We start from the raw sequence: 27,135 nt of genomic DNA, 5'->3' as shown, positions 1-27,135 counted from the left end.
AGCTTACCACTGTTTCCCTTTGTCTTTTTACCAATTTAACCATACCTCCTAAAGGCAAATCTTTGCATATTTAGCTAGATCTATTTAGTATGTTGAAAGAAATTAACTTTCAAAGTATGCCTTCTGTGAAAATACTTTCAATTCCTTTTAAATACTTGGCAACACTATATTTGATTATTAAATTCTTAATACCGATGATTATCCCAGCGCCTGTGCATTTTGTCACCCATTGACAAAATGGAAAACTCTTTATCTTCTAGAGAAATTATACTGTAAAATCATAAGAATCTTCTTCTTCAGGAATTTGTCATCAAAATTTATAAATACCAAAATAATTATATATATGTATATTTCAGTGTATCTGTAGTTCCATATATCTCTTATGCACTAGAAGAGATGAAAATACTTGGCCATTTACTGTGGCTGAAATTATAGCTCTGTACAGAAAAGAAGTGGGTAGAACTACGCTCCTAACAATGAAGAGTTGACTCAAATTAGCACATTAGAAAGATTGCTGTCTTAGATTGTTCAGTGTTGCAAAGTTCCTTTCTAGATCTTCTTGAGTTACATCTACTTGACAGAAACATTGGAGATTGTCTAGCTACTTGGGTGTTCTTAATAGCCACTTGAGAATACAAGGTAATTGAATTCACTTTGAAAGCATGTCTTTTCATGGAAGTGATTTATTGCTAACTCTGTCACTAATTAGCTTTCCGACCTTAGAGAAAGTACTTAACCTCTCCCTGGTCCTCAAATTCCTTGTCTGCAAGATAAAGGGATTGGATCCAATGATTTCAAATGGCTCATTTTACTTCTAAATATCTATGACTTGCTAAACCTGAAAGTGAACTATGTGCTGGGGTTCGGATGCCGTGGTCTGAATTGCAGATTCTCCTGCTTCTCACCATCCCTAGGCTTGCTAGGGTGAGAATGCTTAGGATTCTACTGCTTCCCTTGAAGTTTAAAGTCCTCTTTCTTTAGTCCCTTGGACCTGGGTTCTCCTAGCATGTATTTTGAGACTTAGATTCCCATCTGTAAATGGAGATAATAGTTCTTGTCTCAAGTGATAACTATCATTATCAAATGAAATAATATTCATGGAGTTCTTTTATTTTTGGCCTGTATTAGATAGCTCATAAATACTACCTACATTTCCAATTTACATTGGATTTCAGAGAGCTCTAAATCTTGGAAATAACCTAAGTGAAATAAATCTAAGTGAATAAATAAATAAATCTAAATCTTGGACATAATGTCAGTTTTAAATAAGGGTAGAAATTAAGAATGCCATTGTGAGCAAAGCTTACAGGTTGGTGCAGTGTATAGTAGAGGCTCTGGAGTTAGGGACAAGTTGTATTCTAACTCTGCGTTTCATTAGCTTGATGACCTTAGGCAAACTTAACTGTCGGAATTTACATCTTCACTTGTAAAGTAGGAAAAATAATTTCCAGTGAAGATGAAATAAATACAAGTGAAAACACCTGTTGCATAAAAGGCTTATAATTGCTCATTTTCTTCTCTTGATGGGGATTATAGAGACGGACGACTCAAACTTCATCGAGTAGTTTCTCATACTTATCAGGGCTGCACTGAAATCATGATAGGAAGTCAGTTTCTATTTTATTTTGAAGAAAAGATTCCCTGGGAATTAGATTTCATAGTTTCGCTCCCATTATTCTAACCCAAATGAAATTTAAGCTCATTTCCTCCTGTTCCTGTCTAAGTAAGGATAAAATCCAGCTGGTGAATATCCTCTGGGAAATATTCTTTCACATTCTTAGGTCACCCGTTACCCTCCCATTTTGCGGCCTTAAATAGTCCCATTTTCAACAGATAGAAAAAGATATTTCTTCTTCTTTGTTCTTCTACCACCCAACTCTCTCCCAATCTAGTACATTTTTAAAAAGTAGTCTAAAAGGTTGGACAACAATATTGAAAAGCATTAGCATATTTATTGATAATTATTGGCTATAAAAATTGGCAAATAAGTTAACAAACACAACTTTTACCGAAAGCACTAAATCTGTACTAAGATATTTATGTAGGATTCTAGGTGTTGATGGCAAAATAGGTGTAAGAAGAAGGATGGTAATATGTAGATAGCAGTGACTTTTTCTTAAATGCAGGGAGGTATTATTTTTTTTACTTAAATGTAAAAAAAAATTTACTTAAAAGTAAAAAAAATAGGTATTATTTAAAGTATTACTTTAAATACATTTTCTTGTTAGATTTTCACAGCCTCCTACAAGGCTAGTTGAATCAGCACCACTTTCCAGATGAGCACGCTGAGGCATAGCTGCCTAAGTAACTTGCTTAACACTATCATACAAATTCTGTGAGGCAGAGTCAAGACCAAGCATAGATGTTCCTAGCAAAATTACTCTCTCTACAATTCTACTAACCCAAGCCTTCTAGCTGATATATGCTGCAATGAAAAATAATTTGGGTGAGAGGTATCTAATAGCTTGTATCCAGCCACAGGTCCTTTGAGTCAGTTTCTCAGAGCCAAGGCCTCTTTTGAATCCGATAAGATCAGGGCAGAGACTGAAGGCTACATGAGCAAATGCCATCAGAACCTTCCAGAGATACCAGTTCAAAGGTCCTGGGATCTGACGTAGACCCAGTCGGGTGAGACAGAACTCTGCTGTTTTCATGCTTGAGGTTTGGAAAGACTCATTAACAGGAAATGACACATAAACTATCATTTGTGATTTAAGAAGTCACTTAAATGAGACTAGAGTTGAAATGATTAGGTGAAAGATTATCCATATGGCTATAAAAAGACACAGAATATTAAATATCAGAGATGATGGTAGGGAGAAAAGAATTGGAAAAAAATTTCAGTGAAAAGAGAGTAGTCTGCTAATCTTACGGAACACATCTTGTAGCACAAGAATCATGGGGAACAAGACCATAACCTTCTGTTTTAAGCTGAGTTATAGTCCTCTTTGGAGAGAAGTGAAAATAATGGTGATGATCTATTTTATTCCCCTTTACTCTGAAAAGGGACTTATGGGAAGAAACAATGCTTTAATTTGGAAGTTCAATTTATAGCAAAATGCCCAGAGAAAATCTTTCCTAAAATCAGGAAGAGCTATGTTGTTGGAGAAAGAACTAGAAGTACTGGCATCTCAGCATGGCCTAAGAGCCAGGCTGAAAGCCAGGTTCTACTTCTGAACTAACCATTGGTCAGTGGAAAGTTAATATGTAGGCACCACCGTGAGTCTCAAGAGATTAATTCACGTTAATAACACAATTCAAAGACTATCAACCCGTGTAACTGAGAGGTTGTTCTAAGCCATCTTTAGCCCTTAAAATTCTAGGACCTTAGTTAAATATCAGAATTAACAAAACTGGAAACTTATAAAATAAGTTTATAAACTTGATACCTATATAACATTTATAAAACTGTAATAAAAGGTTGTCCTAAAAAGTTGTAAAAGAAGAGAATTTTTGTGTGTGTTCCCACAGGATATAATATGCCAAATTTAATTTGGTGTCTGTTTTCAATGTAAAAAATTACCCACTTATCAAAACAGAATGACATCCATTGTTTCCTTTTTGATCCAACAATGAATTTTTAAAAATTTTTTTTTAAGATTTTATTTATTTATTTGACAGACGGAGATTACAAGTAGGCAGAGAGGCAGGCAGAGAGAGAGGAGGAAGCAGGCTCCCCGCTGAGCAGAGAGCCGGATGTGGGGCTCGATCCCAGGACCCTGGGATCATGACCTGAGCTGAAGGCAGAGGCTTTAACCCACTGAGCCACCCAGGCACCCCCCAACAATGAATTTTTTTTCTAGTTTTTATGAACAGTTCCTTTAGGAATGGTCAGGAAAACGTTCCATATGTGGTGGACTCTCACTTTAAATAAATAAGATATCTACTATTTGATTTTATAAAACTCATAAATCAGAGGTCAGTTTTAGATTCTTCTAATCAAGTTATAAAAGACTGCAGAGCTGTGTTCTTTAAAATATCAAGCCTCTTTGGTGTGTTTAAAGTGAATGTGTTTCAACAACATGAAAGTTTGATTATTATTTTATAAAGAAAAATATTACTCTCATATTGCAAAACCGTTGTGGTTGAATCTTGCTTCATTGAGTCACTGTGTTTTTCTTGATTCATAATCTCAGATGAATCATCTGAATAAAAGCTTTAGGAATGGAGCCCAGGCCCTTATGTTGGTGGGTGGTTGTTGCTGTCTTTATGTTCTATTTTATAACACCTTGTAAATGTCCTTCATGTTAAGTAGCATCAATACACATTTTTATGGGAATACACTGTTTTATTCAACAAATATCCTAAAAACTGAGCACACATAGCACACATCCCCTCTCGAAATACACTGCTAGTTGTCTGCACATGAAAAAGATTTAAGCAGTCTATGGTTTTGAGATAGGTAATTCCTTGATGCATTGCATATTTCTCCGTGGATGCAGAGACAAAAAAACACCAGCTGTTTCCTGGAACCACAGCTGACTTCCATTATAAAATTTCAACATGAACTAATTCAGATATAAGGGATGCTTTCTTCTACGTAGGGAAAAGATTTATGACCTAGTGAAATATATACGTCGAAGTTAACTCTATACATTGATGTTTATAAGGTAATGGCCCCACTTTAGGAACTGTGTATTGAAGGTGACCTTGCTCACTCTAAATGCATTCCATTACTGATCAAGAGAGATCTTTTTCCTCCCTGCAATCTCACTGAGTTGTATGTGGAACTTTAAATATTAAGTAAAGGCAAGACGAAGTAAATAACAATTAGTGATCATGTAAATACTACTCCATAGCCTTTCAGCTTTTAGTTTGGTCTGAGGAAGTCCTGCGAGATAGGAGAGGCCCTTGGTAGTATGTTCCAGAAATCAGTGTACATGATACACTATACTTCTTAATCAGAGGGATATGTCCCTTTGCACTACCCTCCCAATGGTGAAGAAGAATCATGAGTGTCTAATGAGTGCCTGCTTTGGACAGCCCTCAGTACCGTGACTTCTAGCAGATACAAGGAAATTATAAGACATAGTCTTTCACCCCAGCCCAGATGGGGAGAAGAGAGGCACACCTGAATAACAGGGAAACCCTAAACCTGGCAAGCGAACGTTGCTGTCAAAGTACATAGTATAGGCAAAAGTAAGGAGTGCTGGTCTGGACACCACCTCCTGCTGTATGGAAAGAATAATTGGGGAAAGTACAACCGAATAGATCTTAGGGAGGTCGGGACATGCGGTGAGGATGGCTGGGACACAAGCTCTCTGTTCACGTGCTCAAGCACCAAAATAAAATCAGGTGATGAGACGACACTTACTGAGAGCACTGTACACTTCATCGATCATCCATCATCAGAAGAAAACCCAGGAAGTAGGTAGTATTATTGTCTTCATTTTACAGAGGAGGAAACCAGAGCCCAGAGACATTAAGTAACTTGCCTCTTATTCTTAAGTTTCCCATATGTATACCTCCCTCCCCACCCTGCCCCCCCCCGAAGATGGTATATTTTTAAAATAAACATGTATGAGCACTTTTGCTAGTTTAGCCTTAAAACATGAATTCTAGGTTTGCCGAGAGCAGCAGTCATTGACTAAAAAAGTAAGACTCTTGCTTCTGAGTTTTAGTTCCTAAGTATTACACAATTGTCTGTGCGGAAGCTCCATCTGGTCCCACATGTGGCAAGGACTACTCGATGCTCCCGCCGACATCTGCTCATGTTAGAGCCAATTCACAGCTGCTGGCTAAAGTTTAAATCCATCGTATAGTTATGTCAGATTAGAATGCAGAAACTTGGCCGTTACTTGTTGTCAGGGTAACTGCATTTTCTGATCAGAGAATGCCTTAATCATACCAAAGCCCTTAGTGTGAAATGCTGAAAGGGCCTGCAGACTGTGGCCTTTAGTACCTAAATGGGGTCACTGATTTTTATCTTGAATGATACCATTGTTAGCTTTATCCCCAGACATGAACTTACCCGCTTTGCTTAATGTTAGAACTCTGGCGAGTTGTGTCATAGTCTCCAAAATAGAAGCCGAAGCTACCTCTTAATTGCATGATAGGCATATAACCATTTAGTTCTTTAAAGAAAAGCTGCAGACAGTTCCCTCAGAAGAGAGTGATGGCCTTTCAATTCTTGTGGAAATGAGGGACTCTTCCTTAGAGCTGTAGTCCCTGGAGAGTGATTTGACCCTTGAGTTTGCTGGAAGTCTGTTCCCTTGTCAATGTCAATTACATGTTCTTATAGTTGAAATGTATGCAATGTATGTGAGTTTCTACATAGAAGTTTGTATCATTCAGTTTTTCATTATATTGGACCATGAGCCTAATAAAGGTCTCCAGAGATAATTTACAGATAGCCCCAGATTTGAAAAAAATATTGCTTAAAAGCTCCCCAAAAGATATTTTCTGGAGTAATTTATTTCTTCTTCAGCTTGAGTTAATAGTCACATGAAATTCATATGTGATATGATATGCCCTGAAAACAGATCGCAGCCATTAAATTGTATCCCTTACCGTTTGAAAACATTTATTTTGCAAAAAATGAAGTCTAGTGAAAAAAGCTGCTTTTCTCATCTGGTTAGTTAACTGAAACCAGGATTCAAGTTTAGGTCATCATTATTGTATTAAAACTTTCCACTTTCTAAAATCATCTTTATAAATGAAATTGGGATATTTTTGCCATAGTAGCTATTTTAACTTTGTGACTTAAAGGCAAAAGCTCTCCTTTTGGATGGAAACTGAATACTGGTGTTTCATCACTATCGGTAGCATGGTCTATTATTTGAATATGCCCCGGGGCTTTTCTCTTACCTTTTGTGATCTTGGTAACACCATATACCCATATGTAGAATGGAAATAACAATTCCTATCTTCTCAAAATTACTCTGAAAGTGCTTTAAAAATATTGAATTTTAGGGGCTCCTAGGTGACTCAGTTAAGCGGCCGACCCGTCATTTCAGCTCAGGGTCATGAGATCGAGCCCCACATTGGGCTCCACGATCAGCAGGGAGTCTGCTTAAGATTCTCCCTCTCTGTCTGCCCCTCCCGTTCATGCCCATGCTGTCTCTCTAAAATAAATAAATAGAAATTTTAGAAGAGAAATTATTGTTGCTTACCCAATGGGTAACAGACATTGTGCTTTACTTCTTACTTATGCCATTTTGCTGATTATGAAATTGAGGCTCAGGAAAAATAGATGTCCGCCTAATGTCACAGGGTTATTGTAAGACATCTCTTAGGGGCACATCTGGGTGGCTCAGTCAGTTAAGCACCTGCTTTTGGCTCAGGTCATGATCTCAGGGTCTTGGGATCGAGCCCCGCATCAGGCTCTCTGCTCAGCGGGGAGCCTGCTTCCCCGTCTCTCTCTGCCTGCCTCTCTGCCTACCTGTGATCTTTCTTTCTGTCAAATAAATAAATAAAATCTTAAAAAAAAAGGTATCATTCACTTAGTCTAGTGATGGGAACTTGCACAATGGATTTAATTTATATGAGTCTAAATTTGGAGGTGCCTGTCTTCCTGGTCACTTAGAGCTGGTTTCAAATCCTGCTCATTTACCACTTATATGATCTTAAGAAATTTAAATAGAACACTGAATCTCAATTTCTTCACCGGCGAAATGTTCACACCTGTTCACAAGATTGCTTGGAAAATTATCTGAAGATTTTTATAAAGCACCTGAAGCATGGTGGGTGTGAAATACTGTCCTTCTACTGTCACTTTTTGTTTACTTGGACACTACATATTCTGTTTGCTTGGGCAACATTTTATGTAGTTGTTGGAGAAAATGAAGTCAAGCAAGAAAAGTCTGCTTTTCTCATCCAGCTAATTAATTGAAACTGGAATTCAAATTTAGGTCATAAATTCCGAATTGCTACATTTCTTTTTCAACATATGAAATATAAAACAATTTTAAAGTAAAAAAAATATACTGAAGATTTGTATCCTTTTCTGTAGTCATCTTTTAACAATCTATAATGAAATAATTTTTAGAGCTTTGGGAAAGCTTTAAATTACTTAGATGTAATTATCCAGTAATTTAGAGCAGTTGTGAAACTCATTTTGATTTCATTAACTTTTTTGAGGCAACTGGATTTCACATGGTATGTTAGTTTTTTATAACTTGGCTTTCTCTATTTCTACTATCTTTGCTTTTTATTTCTCTATTCACTTTAAAGATAAATCTTAATTCTTTTAAGAATGAGCCTGCCAGATACATTTTATTTGTTATGTAAGGCAAGCTCTTATTGCAAGAAGTTGTAAGATTTACAACTGAATTAAATTTGCAAGGTTAGAGAACTAAGTTCTTTTTTTTTTTTAATGATAAACAGGAAATGTCAGTACTGAATAATATTTTCCACTCATATAACAAAAAAAAATTTTTCCAACAGATTGTTGGTTCAGTCACAGTATTTCAAAGTATATTTATTCCAAGTTGCTAAAAGATATTTTAGGCAATGATCTATTTATTCTTCAGTTTGAATTAATAATCTTATAAAATTCACGTGTGATATGAGATGCTCTTTTAATGATCCTGAAAAGAGATCACAAAAGTTAAATTTTTATCCTTCATTTTTTGAAAGTTTAGGAAGTTTGTACTGTACACTGTTTTTTAAGATAATGCTTGGGGCACCTGGGTGGCTCAGTCGGTTAAGCATCTGCCTTCAGCTCAGGTCAGGATCCCAGGGTCCTGGTATCAAATCCCACATAGGGCTCCCTGCTCAGTGGGGGAACATGCTTCTCCCTTTGCCTGCTTCTCTCCCTGCTTGTGCTCTCTCTCTCTCTGACAAACAAATAAATAATTTTTATTTTTAAAGAGAGAACTCTTAGGTTTTTTTCTCCTTTTTAAATCAATTTTGTATGAAGTCTGTGTCTACTTGCACTGAGGTGACATAAGTTTTGAAAACTGCATTTAATTAAGTGACTCGATGTTCCTTTTTTTAAATTTAAATGCTGGGAATTAATCAAAAAGTATCATCTAATGTGTATTTCTTTCATTTTTAATGTAACATATATTGTTACGACAAGAAAAAAAATGAAGTGTATAATAGTGGTGATGTCCTCCTTTCTCCAAATTCCAGTTTGGAGGTAACCATTTATTTGTGTCCTTCTTTAACTTTATGTTCAAGAAAACACAAAATTACACAGGATCTTATTGAGTTAATCACCCTTCCTTTTTTAAAGAAAGGAGGATTACTGTACATAGTGCTTTGAAATTTGCTCTTTCAAGTTATTACCCATATCATTGCAAGTCAAATATAATAACGCATTTATTTTAATATTTGCATAATGAAATCCCTTAATACGCATAAACCACAATTTTTGCAGCCATTTACAGTTGGATTCACATTTAAGGTGAACTTAATTTTTTTGCTGCTGTAAACAAAGTTTTAATAAATATCCTTTTATGTATGTCCTTAGTGGTTTCATTTCTGTAGGAGAGATTTCTAAATACATTGAGTTAAGCTTATAGGCATTCCCAATTTTAACATATTTGTCAGATTGCTTTCTAAAATTCACACACTGGCAATGCGTGCATATTTCCTCATTACGTCTCAAGACTGAGTACTGCAGTCTTTTGGAAAAATTTATTGGCTCCTGGTAGGTGAAAACTGATATTTATGATTGTTTCAACTTGTTTTTCTCAGACTACCAGTGGGACTGATGCTCTTTTTATTTATATTTCCCCTTCAGTGAATTGGTTGGTCAATCAATTCATTTAAAAAAATCCTTTTATTGAATTACATACATTAAAAATTCACAAATGCTAGAATACAACTCATTGGATTTTCATAAGGTGAACTAACTCATGGAATCAGAATTCAGATCAAGAAATGGAACACCAATGGTCCACCGAAAGTGGCCCCAAGACTGGGACATAACCACTCTTCTTGACTTTGATCATTTTCTCCTGTTTTGAACTTGAGACTTTTTTGTGCCTACCTTCTTTTGCTCAATGTGATATGTGAGTCAGCCATGTTTTTTTGGGTAGAAAATAATGGGTTGGTGTTCATTTTTTTTTTTTGTAGAGTTTCATTATCTGAATATCCCAGAATTTTTTATTCATTTTGTATCAGCTAGTTCTGTGCACCAAACCATCTCAAAATTCAAGGACTTTAAGTAAATACACATTTATTGTAGTTTATAGATGAACCAAGGGGTTCTTCTGTTTATTGCTTTGCTTACTCCTAAGTCTGTAAGCAGCTTGTCTTGTGTGGGCAGGTTTTCTCCTAGGGTGGGGAGTCAACTCTTTGCAGGCTGGTCTAGGACGCCTCAGATGGAAAGTGGGGTCTTCTTAATAGTACATGTCATAGTCTCCAGAAGTCTAGATTGAGCTTGTTCTGATGGTGGGGGCAAGATTCTAAGTGAGAAAATAGAAACTCTAAGGCCATTTGAGTCCTTGCTGTGGAGCTGGCACACCATTCCTCTTCCCCAGGAAACAGTTTTAACCTAGCTACAAGACAGTTTTTCGTAATAGTTCCTTCTTTTTATTGCTGGATAACATTCCTTTGGATATTGGACAATTGGTGTATCCATATTCACTTGATGGGTATTTGTGTTGTTTTCATTTGGGGACGATGACAAATAAAGCTTCTATGAACATTTGTTATCGTTTCTTTGGATGTGTATCTAAGAGTGGAAGGTCTGGGTCATATGGTATGCAATATGTTTGGTATTTTTTTTTTTAAGATTTTATTTATTTATTTGACAGAGAGAAATCACAAGTAGGCAGAGAGGCAGGCAGAGAGAGAGGAGGAAGCAGGCTCCCTGCCAAGCAGAAAGCCCGATGCGGGGCTTGAACCCAGGACCTGGGATCATGACCTGAGCCGAAGGCAGTGGCTTAACCCACTGAGCCACCCAGGCGCCCCTATGTTTGGTATTTTTAAGAGCCATCAGATTGTTTCTCTATGTGTTACACTATTTTACATTTTATATATATAATATGTATATTTATATATATGACATATATAAATAAATTATATATAAATATACATATTTATATATGCTATATATAAATATATATATATAAAATTATATATTTTATATTCGCAGCAACAAGGTCTGACTGTTTCAGATACACCACTTCCTCACCATCACTCGGAATCATCACTTTTAAATCTTAGCCATTCTAATAGTTGTATCTCGTTGTGGTTTAAATCTGCATTTCCGGGCGCCTGGGTGGCTCAGTGGTTGAATCCTCTGCCTTCGACTCAGGTCATGATCTCAGGGTCCTGGGATCGAGTCCCGCATCGGGCTCTCTGCTCAGCAGGGAGCCTGCCTCCTCCTCCTCTCTCTCTCTGCCTGCCTCTCTGCCTACTTGTGGTCTGTCTGTCAAATAAATGAAAAAAAAAAATCTATAAAAAAAAAATAAAATAAATCTGCATTTCCCTAATAACCAAGGGTGCTGAACATCTTTTTCATGTGCTAATTTACCATTCCTATATTTTCTTTGGTGAACTTCCTCTTCAAATCTTTGTCCATTTTTAAAGTTTTCTTATTATTGAAACTTGAGTATGCTTTAATATCCTGGATACAATTTGTTTACCACATATTTGATTTGCAAATATTTTGTCTTAATCTGTGGTTTGTCTTTTCTCACTTAACAGTGTTTCTGAAGAAAAGAATTTCTTAATTTTGGTAAAACCCAGTCTTATGTTTTTTTTTTAATGATTATGCTTTTAGTGTTGTAACTAAGAAATTTTTCCTAATTCTAGGTCACGCATATTTTATTTGATTTCCCTAAGCAGTGATTTTAGTTTTTAGTGCAAAGGTCTTATACAATTTTGTCAAATTTATTCCTAAGTATCTAACATTTTTGATGCTATTTTAGATGACATTTACCTCCAAATTTCATTTTAGGATTTTTACCAATGTGTACAAATTTTTTTTTTAAAGATTTTATTCATTTATTTGACAGAGAGAGATCACAAGTAGGCAGAGAGGCAGGCAGAGAGAGAGGGGGAAGCAGGCTCCCTGCTGAGTAGAGAGCCCCATGCCCAGCTCAATCCTAGGACCCTGAGACCGTGACTCGAGCTGAAGGCAGAGGCTTCAACCCACTGAGCCACCCAGGCGCCCCACAAATGATTTTTATGTATGAATCTTGTGTCCCTTAAAAATGCTAAACTCACCTATTAGTTCTAGCTGAATTGTTAGAATTCAGTTGGATTTTCTGCATGGATCATCATGCCAGTTCAGAATAAAGAGAGTTTCACTTCTTCCTTTCTGATTTGATGCCTTTTCTTCTCTCTTTTAAAAATTCATCTGGGGATGCATGGGTGGCTCAGTCAGTTAAGTGTCTGCCTTCTGCTCAGGTCATGATCCTGGAGTCCTGGGATTGAGCCTCGCATTGGGATCCCCTCTCAGGCGGGGGAGTCTGTTTCTCTGTCTGCCCCTGCTCCCCTCCCTCATGCTCTCTCTCTCTTTCTCACTCTCAAATAAATAAAATCTTTAAAAATAATAAATAGATAAATAACAATTTTTATCTACATTGGACTGTATAAACATCCACTGTAATGATGAGTAGAAATGGTGAGAGTAGATTCCTTGCTTGTTCCTTCCCTTAAGGTGAAAGTACTGAGTCTTTTACCATTTGTTACACTGTTAGTTATAGGCTTTTCTGTCACTCCCCTCTTACCGTGACTCCAGTTGTAAGTATATCAGGCTGCTTCTAGTTGTCCTACATCTCACTTAAAATTCATTTTCTTAGTCTGTTTTTATTTTGGATAGTTTTATTACTCTATCTTCAAATTTGGCTGTCTTTTCTTTTTTATTATCTACTCTGCTCTTAATACTATACACTGTTTTTCTCACCTTAATCGTTGTAGTTTTAATCTCTGAAAGTTAGAATTGAATATTTAAAAAATATCTTCTCCAGCATGTCTATACTTAACATATTCTTTGACCTATCTTCTGGAACATATGAATAATAGTTATAATACAAGTCTTAATGTCCCTGTCTACTATTTCTATCATTTGTACGAGTTTTGGTTAGTTTGTTTGAATTTTGTCATAGGGGTTTTATTTTTCTGACTCTTTATATGACTACTAATGTTTGCTTGGATGTGAGACATTTTGATTTACATTACTGGATGATGGATATATCTGTATTTCTAGAAATATTTTTGAGCTTTGTTCTGGGATATAGTTAAGTTACTTGAAATCAGGACTTTTGGATCGTGTATTTCAGCTTTGTTAGATACTCATTTTACCCACTGCAAGGCAAACCCTTCTGAGTACTTTACCTAATACTGTGTGAATGACAAGATTTTCCTCTCAAGATTTTCTCTATTGGGGAAAGGCTCTATTCTCTGCATTGTGATATTTCTGTAATTGTTTCATCTAATATGTTAGAGTAATTTTCTTCTGTTCTTGGGTAGGATTTTTTAGGGTCATTTTTACCTGTGTAAAAGAATCAGTGCTCAGTAATGTACTTGAGGCAGACCTAATGTAGATGTCCTGAGTTATCTCTCTATACACCTCTCTCCTCTCCCATGTTATATTCTGTGAACTGTAACTTACTTGGCCTCCTTGGACTCCCAATTTGATCTCCTCAACTCAAGAATGCCAAGTTCTGCCTGAGTTTCAATTTTCTATGCAATAGCCTAGAAACTCTCCAGACAATTGTCTGAGGAAATCATAGGACGGATTTCATTTCCAGAGGTCACTCTCCTTCTCTGCCTGATGTCCACCGCCTTGATACAATGCTCAACATCATTCCTTGTTAAGAAATTTCAAATTAAAACCATACTGGGATGCCACCTACGTGAATTGCCATATAAAAATTAAAGAGTTGGCAAGATGAGGAGTAACTGGAACTCTAATATACTGCAGATGGGAATAAAAAGTGGTGCAACCACTTTGAAAAATCATCTGGCAGTTTCTCAAATCATTAAACATACATTATCATATATTCTGGCTATTCTGCTATTAGCTAAAGGCTAAGAGTAATGAAAGCATATGGCCATACAAAGACTCATAAAAGAGTGTTCATAGCAACTTTCCTTATAACAGCCAAGAAATAGAAACAATCTAAATGTATATTAATAAATGACCAGATAAACAAATTGTGGTACATAAATACAATGGTCTACTACTCTGCAATTAAAGAGAATGAACCATTGCTACATAAAACCAATATAGATTCATCTGAAAATAATTACACTGAGTGAAAGAAGCCAGAAAAAAATGAGTACATATAATAAGATTCTATTTTTTATAATATTCTAAAAAAAATACAAGTCTTCTATAGTGACATGAAGCCATTGAGCAGTTTCCTGAAATAAGAATGAAGAAAGGAGGGAAGACAATGAGGGATTGCCAAGGAGCATGTGGAAACTTTTGGGGATGATGTGTATATGCATTATATCAATTTGGTGCTGGTTTTATGAATATGTCCGTGTGTCAAAATTTAACAAATTTTATAATTTAAATATATGCACCTTAGTGTATGTCAAATTATACCTTAATAAAAGTGAAAAAAAATGTTGTCTTGGAGAAGTTTGAGGTCAAAATGATATTTTCACGTTCAGTATTTGTTCCTTAAATTGTTTGGTTTTTGGTTTTTGTTTTTTAATGTGCTATTTAACTCATCCATAGAGTTTTAAATTTCATATTTGTTTATGTATAGAAATTCTATTTGTCCTTTTTTAAATATGCTGATTCAATCTTTTTCTTGCTCATCTTTCCATCTTTTATTTTTTTTTAGCTTTAATTTTTATTTTTTCAGCATAACAGTATTCATTATTTTTGCACCACACCCAGTGCTCCATGCAATCTGTGCCCTCCACAATACCCACCACCTGGTGCCCCCAACCTCCCACCCCCCCACCCCTTCAAAATTCCCAGATCGTTTTTCAGAGTCCATAGTCTCTCATGGTTCACCTCCCCTTCCAATTTCCCTCAACTCCCCTCTCCTCTCCATCTCCCCTTGTCCTCCATGCTATTTGTTATGCTCCACAAATAAGTGAAACCATATGATAATTGACTCTCTCTGCTTGACTCCATCTTTTATTTTTAAAAACACTTAAATATACTAAATAATATTTTAAAAATGAAATATATATAGTTATTTTCTATTTTATGCTTAATAATTCCAATGACTCCAGTCCTTGGGAATCTAAATATGTTGTGGATAGTTTGTTTCCCCAAGTGTTTGTTAAGTTTGCCAAGTTAATGTAATCCATGGAAATCACAAGGTACGGGATGAAAGGATGCTCCTTCCAGGAAGTATCATATTTGTATTTGCTTTTGCCAGTGCCAGGGGATGGTGACCCATGAGGGATCCTTTATTTTCTTGGTTTGGAATTTCCCTAAACATACAGGACTATAAATTTGAATCCTGCTGTCCCATGAGGGTGGACCTCTGTTTACATATCTCCAAGGAAGAATATTGTTATTATTTTCTTCTACCCATGTCTTAGTCAGCTCAGGCTACCATAACAAAATACCATAGATAGGTAAACAACAGAAATTTATTTCTCACAGTCATGGAGTCCAAGATCAAGATATTGGCAGGTATGTTTCATTCTGAGGCCTCTTCTCCTGGCCTCATCAGCATGTAGACAGCTGCCATTTCACTGTGTGCCCATATGACCTCTTCTTTGTGTAAGCATGGGGTGAGGAGAGGGAGGGCAGCATGCTCTCTGGTGTGTCTTATTGGGGCATTAATCCCATCATAAGGGCCCCACCCTCATGACCTCACCCAGCCCTAATTACCTCCCAAAGACCCCATCTTCAAGTACCATTTCATTACAAGTTAAGGCTTCAACATATAAATTTGAAGCTGGGGTTGGGAAGGAAGGGGTCGTGGGAGGTAGCATACAAAAAAAAAATTGGTCCATAATAATCAGGAACTGTAGCAGAGACAGACAAGTGTTTTCATTGGCTGCCTTTGTTAGAAGTTAGATTTTTTTCTAGTCCACCATTTTATTGCATTAGTATGAGCTTAGAGAGTTTAGTTTCTATTTTTAAGTGAAGGATACAGGGGGAAGAGTTATATGTCAAGTTATGTCAAGTTCAGTCCCACATCAGTTGATTATCCTGTCCTGTGACCATTATTCTTGGAGACTCCAGGATCATAGTATGACATATGGTCCCACAGGATCCTTGGATTCTGTTTTTATCACTCTGATTTTGACTTTATATTCTTTTTCTTTCACCTTTGGGAAATCTTTCTTAATTTCTTACTGAGCTGATCAATACATTTCAAGACTTTTTTTTTTTTTTAAAGTTTTGGGAATTCAGATGTCTTCCATCTGAAAGGTGTTCTGAACATTTAGTTCTCTTACTAGAAGATCGAGTTCCAATGGATACAAATCAGTTTTGCCAGATTCAGGATGAGAAGGCTGGAATGCCATGACCAAAGACACAGAGAACAGGTATTCCTGGTAATGTTTGGTCCTGATAGGACCACAGAGAGCATGAATTGTAAGCCAAAAAGGGAGTTTCTCTTGAGGTAAAGAGGGACTATTGGGTTTCGATTGGACAAATGGCATGATTTGTCATAGAGATTTTAGAATATAGAAGATTAGAGCCAGGAGTATAGCCTGGACATGTTGGGACAAAGTCTGTGAGAGGGAAAAGCAGCCTCAATTGGGTAAGTGGCCTTGGAAATAAGGAGAGAATGCTCTCAAGGGTTGCTGTGGACCCTCCCAACTTGCTTAATGTTTGGGGTTAGGAGTTTTAAACAAATCTGAAAGAAGTGATGGTTAAGGGCGGGGGGAGTGAAGATGATGAGTTCTCTTTTGGAACTATTATTATAACTCAATTTATCAGATCCTTTTTGGGTTTCTTCTTTCAACTGCCAAGAGAAGAGGTTGGCCACATTTCTGAAACTTGCAAAATTCTCTTTGAATATCTATGTTGGTTGTAAATTATGACATTTAAATTGAGTGTGGCTTTTATCTTATTGAGAAAAATGTGGAATAAATCACCCATGCTTTTTATGTTATCTTTATAAATAGATCCATTTTAATGTGATTTCTATAACTACAAAGCTGCAAATATTTAAACTCTGATAAAAAGTATTAATTGCAAAAGTTATTTTAAGTTTTATTTAAAGGGGTTGGCTAGCTTTTTTTTTTTTTAAGATTTTTTATTTATTTATTTGATAGAGAGAGATCACAAGTAGGCAGAGAGGCAGGCAGAGAGAGAGAGAGGGCGAAGCAGGCTCCCTGCTGAGCAGAGAGCCCGATGTGGGGCTCGATCCCAGGACCCTGGGATCATGACCTGAGCCAAAGGCAGAGGTTTAACCCACTGAGCCACCCAGGTACCCCTTGGCTAGCATTTTTAAGACAAAAAGCACATCAGACCTGTTAAGACTAACAACCTGTGTGTGTACTTGGTAGCCACCCTGACGGTCACTTTGGCAATTCAGGTCACCATGAGTATCTAATGGGAATAGAGATATGTGCTAGGTCAAGTGGGGGCAAAGATAACTAATAAAGTAGAAATGACAAGATGCTAACTAATTCTGGGTGGTTTTTATACAAATAGTGTATTATTTTCTCTATATATAAACTTTCTAAAGTAAGCAAGCAAACAAATAACCTCAAACAGTGGCTTTGCTTTCCAGAAACCTACATCTTGAGGAGACTTATTTATTTAAATAGCTGGAAGGCAGCAGGAGACTTAAGAGTGTTGAAAAGCTGACTTCAGTATGAACCTGTTTACTAAGCTAAGCAAAGTCTTCATGGGGGGTTATCCGCCTAGAGTGGAGGTTCAACCACAGAAGACCAGTGTTGAAGTCAAGTCCTAGCCTGAGCACACTTCAGTTTGTTGTCTTCTCTTCGTGGAATTGCCCTAAAAATGAGAACTTCTTTTAATGGAGGCCTCATGTGTAAACATAGGAAACTAGAGAGGAACCGTAATTATAAAAGCCATCCACTTGTATTCATTTCTTCGCTTACCTTTCTTGAAGTACTAAAGACTCTATTTTGTAATTGTGTTGTAGTGATGGTTAATCATATTGTGTGAGGTCAAGCATAGATAGCCTTTTTCATTTTTTTTTTATCATCTCTTTCATAACCAGAGGGCAAAACTTGATTTAAAAGATCAAATGGCTTTTTCGGGTGCCAGGGTAGCTCAGTCGGTTAAGTGCCTGACTCTTGATTTCGGCTCAGGTCGTGATCTCAGGGTTGTGGGATTGAGCCCCTGTCCTTGTGCTCCATGCTCAGTGGGGAGTCTGCTTCAGGATTCTATCTCTATCCCTCTCCCTCTACACCCCCATCCTCCTCCCTGCTCAAGCATGCTCTGTCTAAAATAAATAAATTTTAAACAAACAAATAATCAAATGGCTCTTTGAAACATACCATAACATGAAAGTACAAAATTATTTTGGGCTTATTTTAATTCCTTTTCTAATCCTAACTCCTGTTTCACACTCCCACCACAGCCTATTCAGATCAGAAAGGGGGCAAGCATAGTTACCCAGAGAATGGGACTGAATGGTCAGCCTTGAGTGCTGCCCAATCCTGCTATTCAGCAGCTGGGCCAGTCTGTTTGGTTTACTTAACTCTACCTCAACTTCCTCATCTGTAAAACGAAAACAGTAACACCTGTCTCCAGATTGCATGAAGACAACATGAAATGAAATGTATTATGTGTCATGGGCCTGGTACAGGTAAAAATTCGTTAAGTGGTAGCTGGTACTGATGCCATAGAACCCACGTGTTCTCTATGGGACTCGTTTTTTTGCCTGACCAGAGAATGGAAGACCCTCCCCGCTGTGCCATGCTCATCCTTGGATTTTCAGCCCTGGGCACAGTTCCTAAGAGTGGTGCATAGTGAGTGTTTGTTGGATTCTTGATTTGAATCTAGACTCAAGTCCATGATGGCAAGTGGTAAACAATGCTCAGAAAATCTATCTTACCCCCCAGACAAATGAACTTGGACTATGTGTGGCACTGTGGATTATTTATCTAATTTAAGGGCTGAACTGAGCAGTTCTGCTGTGTTACTTGTAGACACTTCATGGAGAGGGCCAAAATCCAAGAAAATAAGGATTTGAACACCTGCAATTATTATTAGTTCTAAAGCAACGGTATTTTATATCTTAGAGAAAAAGCACTTAACATCAGTTTCTCCTTTCATTATAAGATAAAACAGAATATACTTTACATTTGATTTTAACTTAAATTTAAAGAGCAGTGAATTCTAGACCTCTGGATAAAAGCCAACATAGAACTCTGCATGAGGCAATGTTGTTAATTTGTTTTGCCTACAGTTAGATCTAATCTTTAAACTGTGCCTGAAGGAATAAAAAATGTCATTCAATGACTATTTCCCTACTCTTAGGAGAAAAAAAAAGATGGCTCATTTATTAAATTTCTTCAGGAAATATAATCCTTAAATTATGATAAATGTTAAGATAATATACTGTATTTAGAACTGCCAAAATTATCATGATAAGTTACATATAAACACAAGTACTAGACCTTTCAGGATGTGAAAAGAAGTTTTTAAGAGTTAGTTTTAGGGGCGCCTGGGTGGCTCAGTGGTTAAGCCGCTGCCTTCGGCTCAGGTCATGATCTCAGAGTCCTGGGATCGAGCCCCGCATCGGACTCTCTGCTCAGCAGGGAGCCTGCTTCCTCCTCTCTCTCTGCCTGCCTCTCTGCCTGCTTGTGATCTCTCTGTCAAATAAATAAATAAAATCTTTAAAAAAAAAAAAGAGTTAGTTTTAAAATATACACCATTAGATTGGTTATTTTTATATGTAAGCTGTATTGGAGTAATGAAAAACGAAGTTGTTTTTCTTCGAATTTGGGGTTGTGGAATTTTATCATGAGGATCATCTGTTAGTAATTGAATTCTGTCCTTTCATGGATGAAATTATTAGGCCTTTAAACTGTAAAATAAAATTTAAAAATGCACAACAACAACAACAACAAAAAGCAGACTAGCAACTGTTACTTCAAAGGAGACCAAAAAGGAAAACAACCCAAAGAGACAGAAAACATTTGCTGCAGAACCAAGGTCTCAGTGTCTTTGCTGGGACCTTCCCAGCAGGAGCTGTGCCTGCTCAGGGGTGAGTCACATACACTGACATCTGCCACTGGGCTGTGAAGTCTTGACAATGGGTGTGGGGTAGAAAACTTCGTTAGTTTTTCTAAGAACCTAAAAACTCAGAAGATGTAATTGGGTTTTCAGAAGATCAGCATGTCTTTCTCTAAATAACAAATTTTAATTTAAAACATTATGAGAGGAAATAGATTTTTTTTTGCATGGTGTGGGGAAAGAAACAATTTTGAAGGTTTTTAGAGACTTTGTACTTATATGATTAAGCATAATCATATAATATATAATTAAGCATGGCATACATATAATACATATGGAATATCATAGATAGATTATGCATGGGAAGTATGAAAACTGATATGAAAGCTAACATTTGATGAATGCTTTGTCTATACCATGCACTGTGAAGGGTTTTCCAAGGTCTCATGTAATTGTCATGATCATCTTGTGGGGTAGAAAATAGAGCCTCACATATTAATTAACCTCTCAGGGACATTTAGCTAGTAAATGATGAAACCAGAATTTAAAAAACATGTTATAAAATTAATATTTGTTCACTGTAAAAATCAAATACAGAAGCAAATACAGAAGGACATGAAGTGAAAAGCAAAAAGCTCTAAGTTCTCCCATTCACGGTCTACTTCCTATAAACCAAATTAATATTTTCTTGTATCTTTCTGAAATTCTCTATATGTATGTAATCATATCCCTTTATGTCTTCTTCTGTGTATATTTTCATCCCTCTCTCTTTATATGTGTATGTAGTTTTTCCTTCTTTTATTTTTAGACCTCAATGGGATTACCTTATATATTTTGACACTTGCTTTTTATATTTAATTGTATGTCCTGGAAAAGTTCCACTACAGTATGTATAGAACTATCTTACTCTTTTATGACTGTGTGGTAGTCCATTGTCTAAATTTCATATAATTGAATAGAGAACAACATTAAATTGTTTTCAACTTTATGCCACTTACAAACTGTCTGTATTCGTCTGCGTGGGTGGCCATAGCAAAGTTCCATAGACTAGAAGCCTTAAACTGCAGAAGTTTGTGTCTCATAGTTCTGGAAGCTGAGAAGTCTAAGATCAAGGTGCTAGCAAGGTAGGTTTTACTCTGACATCTTATCTCTTGACTCACTATGTAAAGTATCTAGCCCTTTACTTGACATAAATGTTGTAATGGTTTTTATTATTGTTTTGGTAGTTTAATGTTTATTTACCTTTGCTCAGCTGAGTGCTGCTTCTAATTCTTTCCTCTATTAACTTTTATTTTTTTTAAAGATTTTTATTTATTTATTTGACAGACAGAGATCACAAGTAGGCAGAGAGGCAAGCAGAGAGTGTGTGGGGGGGAAGCAGGCTCCCCGCTGAGCAGAGAGCCCGATGCGGGACTCGATCCCAGGACCCTGAAAGGACTCGATCCCAAGACCTGAAGGCAGAGCCTTAACCCACTGAGCCACCCAGGCGCCCCCTCTGTTAACCTTTAATTCACTTCTCCAGGGTAAGAGTTGGGTCACACAAAATAAAGTTGTAGTGTCTATGTATTTTATTGCATAAGTCTGCCTCACTTATGCTGGGATGTCAAATTATGTTCCTGTGAGAAGCACCCCCTTCCTGCATTCTTATACTCCATAAAACGTGTTGATCCACATGTGTCTCTCTGCTCTACATCGGATTGGCAGAATTCCATATATACTCAAACCTTTGATATACATATTGCTGCATTGAAAGGCATGTGTTGACTAATAAAACTGGGGGAAAGTTCTCTGAGCCATATTCTGTAGTATGAAACAATAAAATCATATCTACTTTACGTGAATTTTCAATCCCACAAATTGTCAGGGTTTGAAATGCAGATTAACCTGAAAAACAATTCAATTTACCATTTAAAAACAGCTCTTACTCATAAAGATGTAAGCAATAGCATACTAAAAAATGGCCAGCAAGATTTAGTCTTGAGTTTTATTTTAATTACAATAAATAATAAAGGCCTTGAAGAAGTCTCCTCCACATAATGAATTGTCAGCAAGTGGCAAAACAGTGACTCACTGCTCCAATGAAGGAGAAGAGCTCTCATGTATGCAATAATTGCACCCAATTAAAAAAAGATACATGTGCTAAGTTGTACAAAACTAAGTGTAGTTTTCAACTGCTTGATACAAATTATGATATCCCAGACACATTTTCTCTTTTTTACCTTTGAACTAAAGAAAGTTGATTTGTATTTTCATTTTGTAAGTAAAAAAACTGAGTTTCTGAAGGTAAGTAGTCTGTCTCAGGTCACACAGCTCGTAAGTACCAGATGTTGAATTCCAAACTAAGTCTTTGTATTATGCTAATGTATAGCCCTACCTCCTGAAAGAAGCTTAGAGAAACAAGGCAAATGTGTGCCAAAATAATCAGAGAAGGCATCCAGGGGAAACAAAGCCTGGCATTTCTTTCTTTCCTTTTTTTTTTTTTTATTTTTTAATTTTTTTTATAAAGATTTTATTTATTTATTTGAAACAGAGAGAGAGAGATCACAAGTAGGCAGAGAGAGAGAGGAGAAAGCAGGCTCCCCGCTGAGCAGAGAGCCCAATGCGGGCCTCCATCCCAGGACCCTGAGATCATGACCTGAGCCGAAGGCAGAGGCTTAACCCACTGAGCCACCCAGGCACCCTTTCTTTCCTTTTTTTAAATTTATTTGTATATTAGAGAGAGAGAGCACCAGCACAAGAAGGGGGAAGGGTGGAGGGAGTAGCAGACTCCCTGCTCAACAGGGAGCCCAGTGTGAGGCTCCATCCCAGGACCCTGGGATCAGGACCTAAGCTGAAAGCAGACGATTAACCAACTGAGCCACCCAGATGCTCCCACATCTGGACTTTCAGCAGTGGCTTGGAGGACATATTGGATGGAATAAACACTGAACAAAACCATGGAGGGTAGAAGGACATGGTGTGGAGTAGGAAGGGATTCCTGTGGCTGGGCATGCGTGCATATGGGACCGTGTAGTTCACGTGCAGCAAAAGCCACATAATATCCTGAATGTCAGAAATACAAGTGTGGACTTCACCAGCTGCAGGCTGGGTGGCGTAGAGCCATTGACCATTCATTATCTGTTAGATTAACAAGATGAAAAGTGACTTGGGAAGATTAGTTGGGAGAGGGAGCGTCGTCCAGAAAGCAACCTCCTAAGCATCTAGGAGGACAAGCAAGTGGCTATCGGTGTATTTTAGGTGGGATATATGGAGGTGTGGACTAGGGTAGACACTGTACCTAGACAGCAATTTGAAAAACATTTTGAAGATGAGAAAGATAAATCAGGATGAGTCATACTGCTTTGGCGTTGTTCTAAATATTCAGTGTTCTCATGAAAAAAATGTGGTTTTTCAAACACAGTATAGAACCCAACTACTAATTATTCTGGGAACTTCTTTTTGTGTTTTTCAGAAGTCTGAATTAACAAAGCTTCTGACTTCATCCAGATTTGGGTAGTGTAAAGAGGGGAAAGACAAAAGGTGGATGAAGAAAACAATTGTCCTTGGTAATAACTATCAGCATCGAACTCATTTTTGTTTCAACTGAATGTTGCTTGAGTTTATTTCAAGCAAATCCCATAGTCCAGAGATTTATGATGTTTCAAGAGCTACAGCTTCATTTTGAGCTTTGCCCTTAACATTGTGTGGTCCTCATCCTTAGGCTCTTTTCCCTTATGATAGAAAAATTGCAGCCCAAACTTCTGAAATAGAACTTTTTCTTTCATATTTTGCGAGAAGAGCTCCTCAATCACCCACCACATAAAAGTCCCTGTGATGTGACCAGTTTAAGTTCATTTCAAGGATGGGATCACATAGATGGGTTTAGGCCCCTCATGGGAGGTGGGAATCATTCTTAGCCAAATGGTGTGGCTAAAAACTTCAGGACTCTGACAGAAAAGTCTTCTGGGGGAATTGATGCTGGAAGGCAACCAAAAGTTTTAATTCTCTGCCCTTAACTTCTGTGGAATATAACTTCTGTTCTCTTTCTAGAATATAAACTGTGTGACAGATTCATATTTGATGCATCTTTGTTTACTTCTTGGCATCTGACGGTCATTGTTAATTAGTTAATTAGTTGAGTGAATGAATGAATGAAGGAAGGACATCTCTGAGAGAAAAGATTTTCAGAGCAAAATGGTAAGGAAAACTTATATTCAAAACTGTGTGTAAATACATATAAGAAATGTCAAAGAGGGAGATCACATTTCAGAAAAAGACCTCTATAGAGAAAATACTGTCTTATACATACAAATCTGAAAATCAAGTCCTAAATAAATTGATATGGTATATATAAATATATATTTCATATGATTACATATTTTGCAATAAAACATGTGACTGGGGCAATATTTTTTTTTTGGCCTGAATATTTGTAACATAAAAGTCTTAAAATTAGATTTCAAAATACTGGCATTTGTGAATGGACTACTTCTATAGATTTGTTTGTTATCTCTTTGGGCCCAATGTTAAAAATGTATCTAGAACCCAGAATCCAACATACAATAAAAATACACCATTCTCTGAGCACCTACAAGGTGTCTCTTGCTTCAGAAATGCCGCTATTTGTCTATACATAGACTAGAGCGTTAGGTCGAAAGAAAGCTCGTGCGCTGTGACTTGCTCACAGTCGTGTCACACAGCTGTTTGGTGCCACAGCCAAGAAGGGATCTCAGCCTCCTGACCTCCAGGTCTTCCACTACTCCTTGCTGTCCTTTTGGGTATTAATTTAACATTTCTTAGAGGACCTAGGTGACCTCTAGTTTATTGAATATCTCAGTTAACTGAATGTTAATATTTGTTAATAAAGGGCTAAAAGCTACCTTAGAGTTCATGGATAATCTATTAAAAATTCAAAGAACAGTAGACAAAAGAATGCCATTGCAAAACTTCCTCAAAAGCAATTTTCTGCTTTGTGTTGTTTTTTAATTTTATTTTCTTTTTTTAAAGATTTTATTTATTTATTTATTTGACAGAGAGAGATCACAAGCAGGCAGAGAGGCAGGCAGAGAGAGAGAGAGAGAGGGAATCAGGCTCCCCGCTGAGCAGAGAGCCCGATGCGGGACTCGATCCCAGGACCCTGAGATCATGACCCGAGCCAAAGGCAGCGGCTTAACCCACTGAGCCACCCAGGTGCCCCTTCTGCTTTGTGCTTATACTCTTGAGGTGTTTGGCAAAATACCCGATTGCTTCACATTCAGAAATCAATGACTATAAATCATGATATTTTAAATTTCTCAAGGACACTTTGCATATTCACCAATTAAAATAGTTTCAATAGTGCTCGCTTCGGTAGCACATATACTAAAATTGGAATGATACAGAGCAGACAAGCACAGCCCCCCTGCAAGGATGACATGCAAATCCGTGAGGCGTTCCACATCTTTCAACAATTTACTTTGGGCATAGAGGATTAATAAGAATGTAATTCGTAAATCTATGGCCCCATTCTGGTATTTTTGTCGTGACATTTAAAGAAAAACAGAAATATTAACATCCTGGCCAGTCACAGCTCACATGGTCCTATACTGAATGCCTCTTCTGGAAGAATACATTTTGCCACCAATGTCAAGAATCGATAAAACTCTGTGTAAATACAATACCAGCCAATATCAAATTTTGGTACGGTATATTTTCTTGAGAATTAATAGTTGCTGTGACTAGACAAAAACAAAATAAAACAAAAACATGCTTTAATGCTTTCAAATAACATTATAATAAACTAAAACTGAATTTCTACGTAAGAATGCTGAATGGAGCAAGAGAGAGTCTCCCAGTAGAAAGTTGCTCCCCAGCCTGCCTGTGTCTAGTCACTGCCTGGCTCTCGCTTCCTTCAGTGGATCCCTCCCCCTTCGCCCTGGGGCTTCATCCCCAGCATCTGCAGGTGTTCATGGGGCTCTTGGGTCCTCGACCACAACCTCAGAGGCAACATGAGTTGGGGAATTTTTTTTTTTTTTTTTGCCTTATCATTCCTCTTAATAGTTCATGCCTTAACAATAAGTCTGGACAGCCCAGCTGGAATCTTGCAACCAGATCCAATCTGAAAAAACAGTTCTCACTGAGATTTCTCCTTTTGAATAAATTGGGAATTGAAAATACTTTGGTGTTATTGCATCAAGAGCCCTTGAGACATTACAATTGATTTCCAAACATACATTGTAGGAATAAACTTATGGAGTAGAAACATGTAAAAACACACAGAAAAAAAAAAACATATATTCCACTGTTCTGATAAATGTAATCACTAGCTTTCAGGGTGAACTGCACTTTGAATAAGTTAGGAAAATGGTAAGGTTCTGAATTTATGGTTTCATGGGCATTATATTTTTTTAAAATTTTTAAAAAAGATTTTATTTTATTTATTTGACAGAGAGAGAGAGATCACAAGTAGGTAGAGAGGCAAGCAGAGAGAGAGGAGGAAGCAGGCTCCCCACCGAGCAGAGAGTCTGATGTGGGGCTCAATCCCAGGACCCTGAGATCATGACCCGAGCTGAAGGCAGAGGCTTAACCCACTGAGCCACCCAGGCGCCCCTCACGGGCATTATATTTTATTTTTTATTTTTTTAAAGATTTTTATTTATTTATTTGACAGAGAGAGAGATCACAAGTAGGCAGAGAGGCAGGCTGAGAGAGAGAGAGGGGGGAGAAGCAGGTTCCCCGATGAGCAGAGAACCCGATGCGGGACTCGATCCCAGGACCCTGAGATCATGACCTGAGCCGAAGGCAGCAGCTTAACCCACTGAGCCACTCAGGCGCCCCTCACGGGCATTATATTTTAAACAAATGTGAAAGAAAAATGAGCAATGACAGTGATACTGCACATGTGATTTGATTCTAATACCATTTGAAAATATCTTAATGGCACAAATGAATGCAAACCAAGTTAGTCATTTGGTTTAGAAATCCTATAGACTGATGCTGCCTAATTCTATTCTCTAGTGAGGGTCCAGGGCTAAAGGCATGACACATCTTGAAATCACATTGAAGGACAATTCCCTGGTAGGACACTTCACTTATTCACAGTCATTGTTCGGCCTGATTAAGTTGGAAACTCATTTTCTACAGGAGCAAGAATAGTAGGTTCTATACCACTAATTAACTTAATATGATGT

General features: G+C 37.2%; 1 protein-coding gene and 1 non-coding gene across 2 annotated transcripts in view; both read left to right on the top strand.

Moving 5' to 3' along the window:
- MOXD1 (monooxygenase DBH like 1) overlaps positions 1-27,135 on the top strand; it is a 98,385-nt gene that overhangs the window by 38,225 nt on the left and 33,025 nt on the right. The window lies entirely within an intron of this gene.
- LOC125103387 (U6 spliceosomal RNA) lies at positions 25,304-25,410 on the top strand. The gene has a single exon (XR_007128389.1). It is a non-coding gene; the product is annotated as a U6 spliceosomal RNA (small nuclear RNA).

The sequence above is a fragment of the Lutra lutra genome, chromosome 6 (assembly GCF_902655055.1).
Source record: "Lutra lutra chromosome 6, mLutLut1.2, whole genome shotgun sequence".
Lineage (NCBI taxonomy): Eukaryota > Metazoa > Chordata > Mammalia > Carnivora > Mustelidae > Lutra > Lutra lutra.
This window is presented reverse-complemented; position numbering and strand designations above follow the sequence as displayed.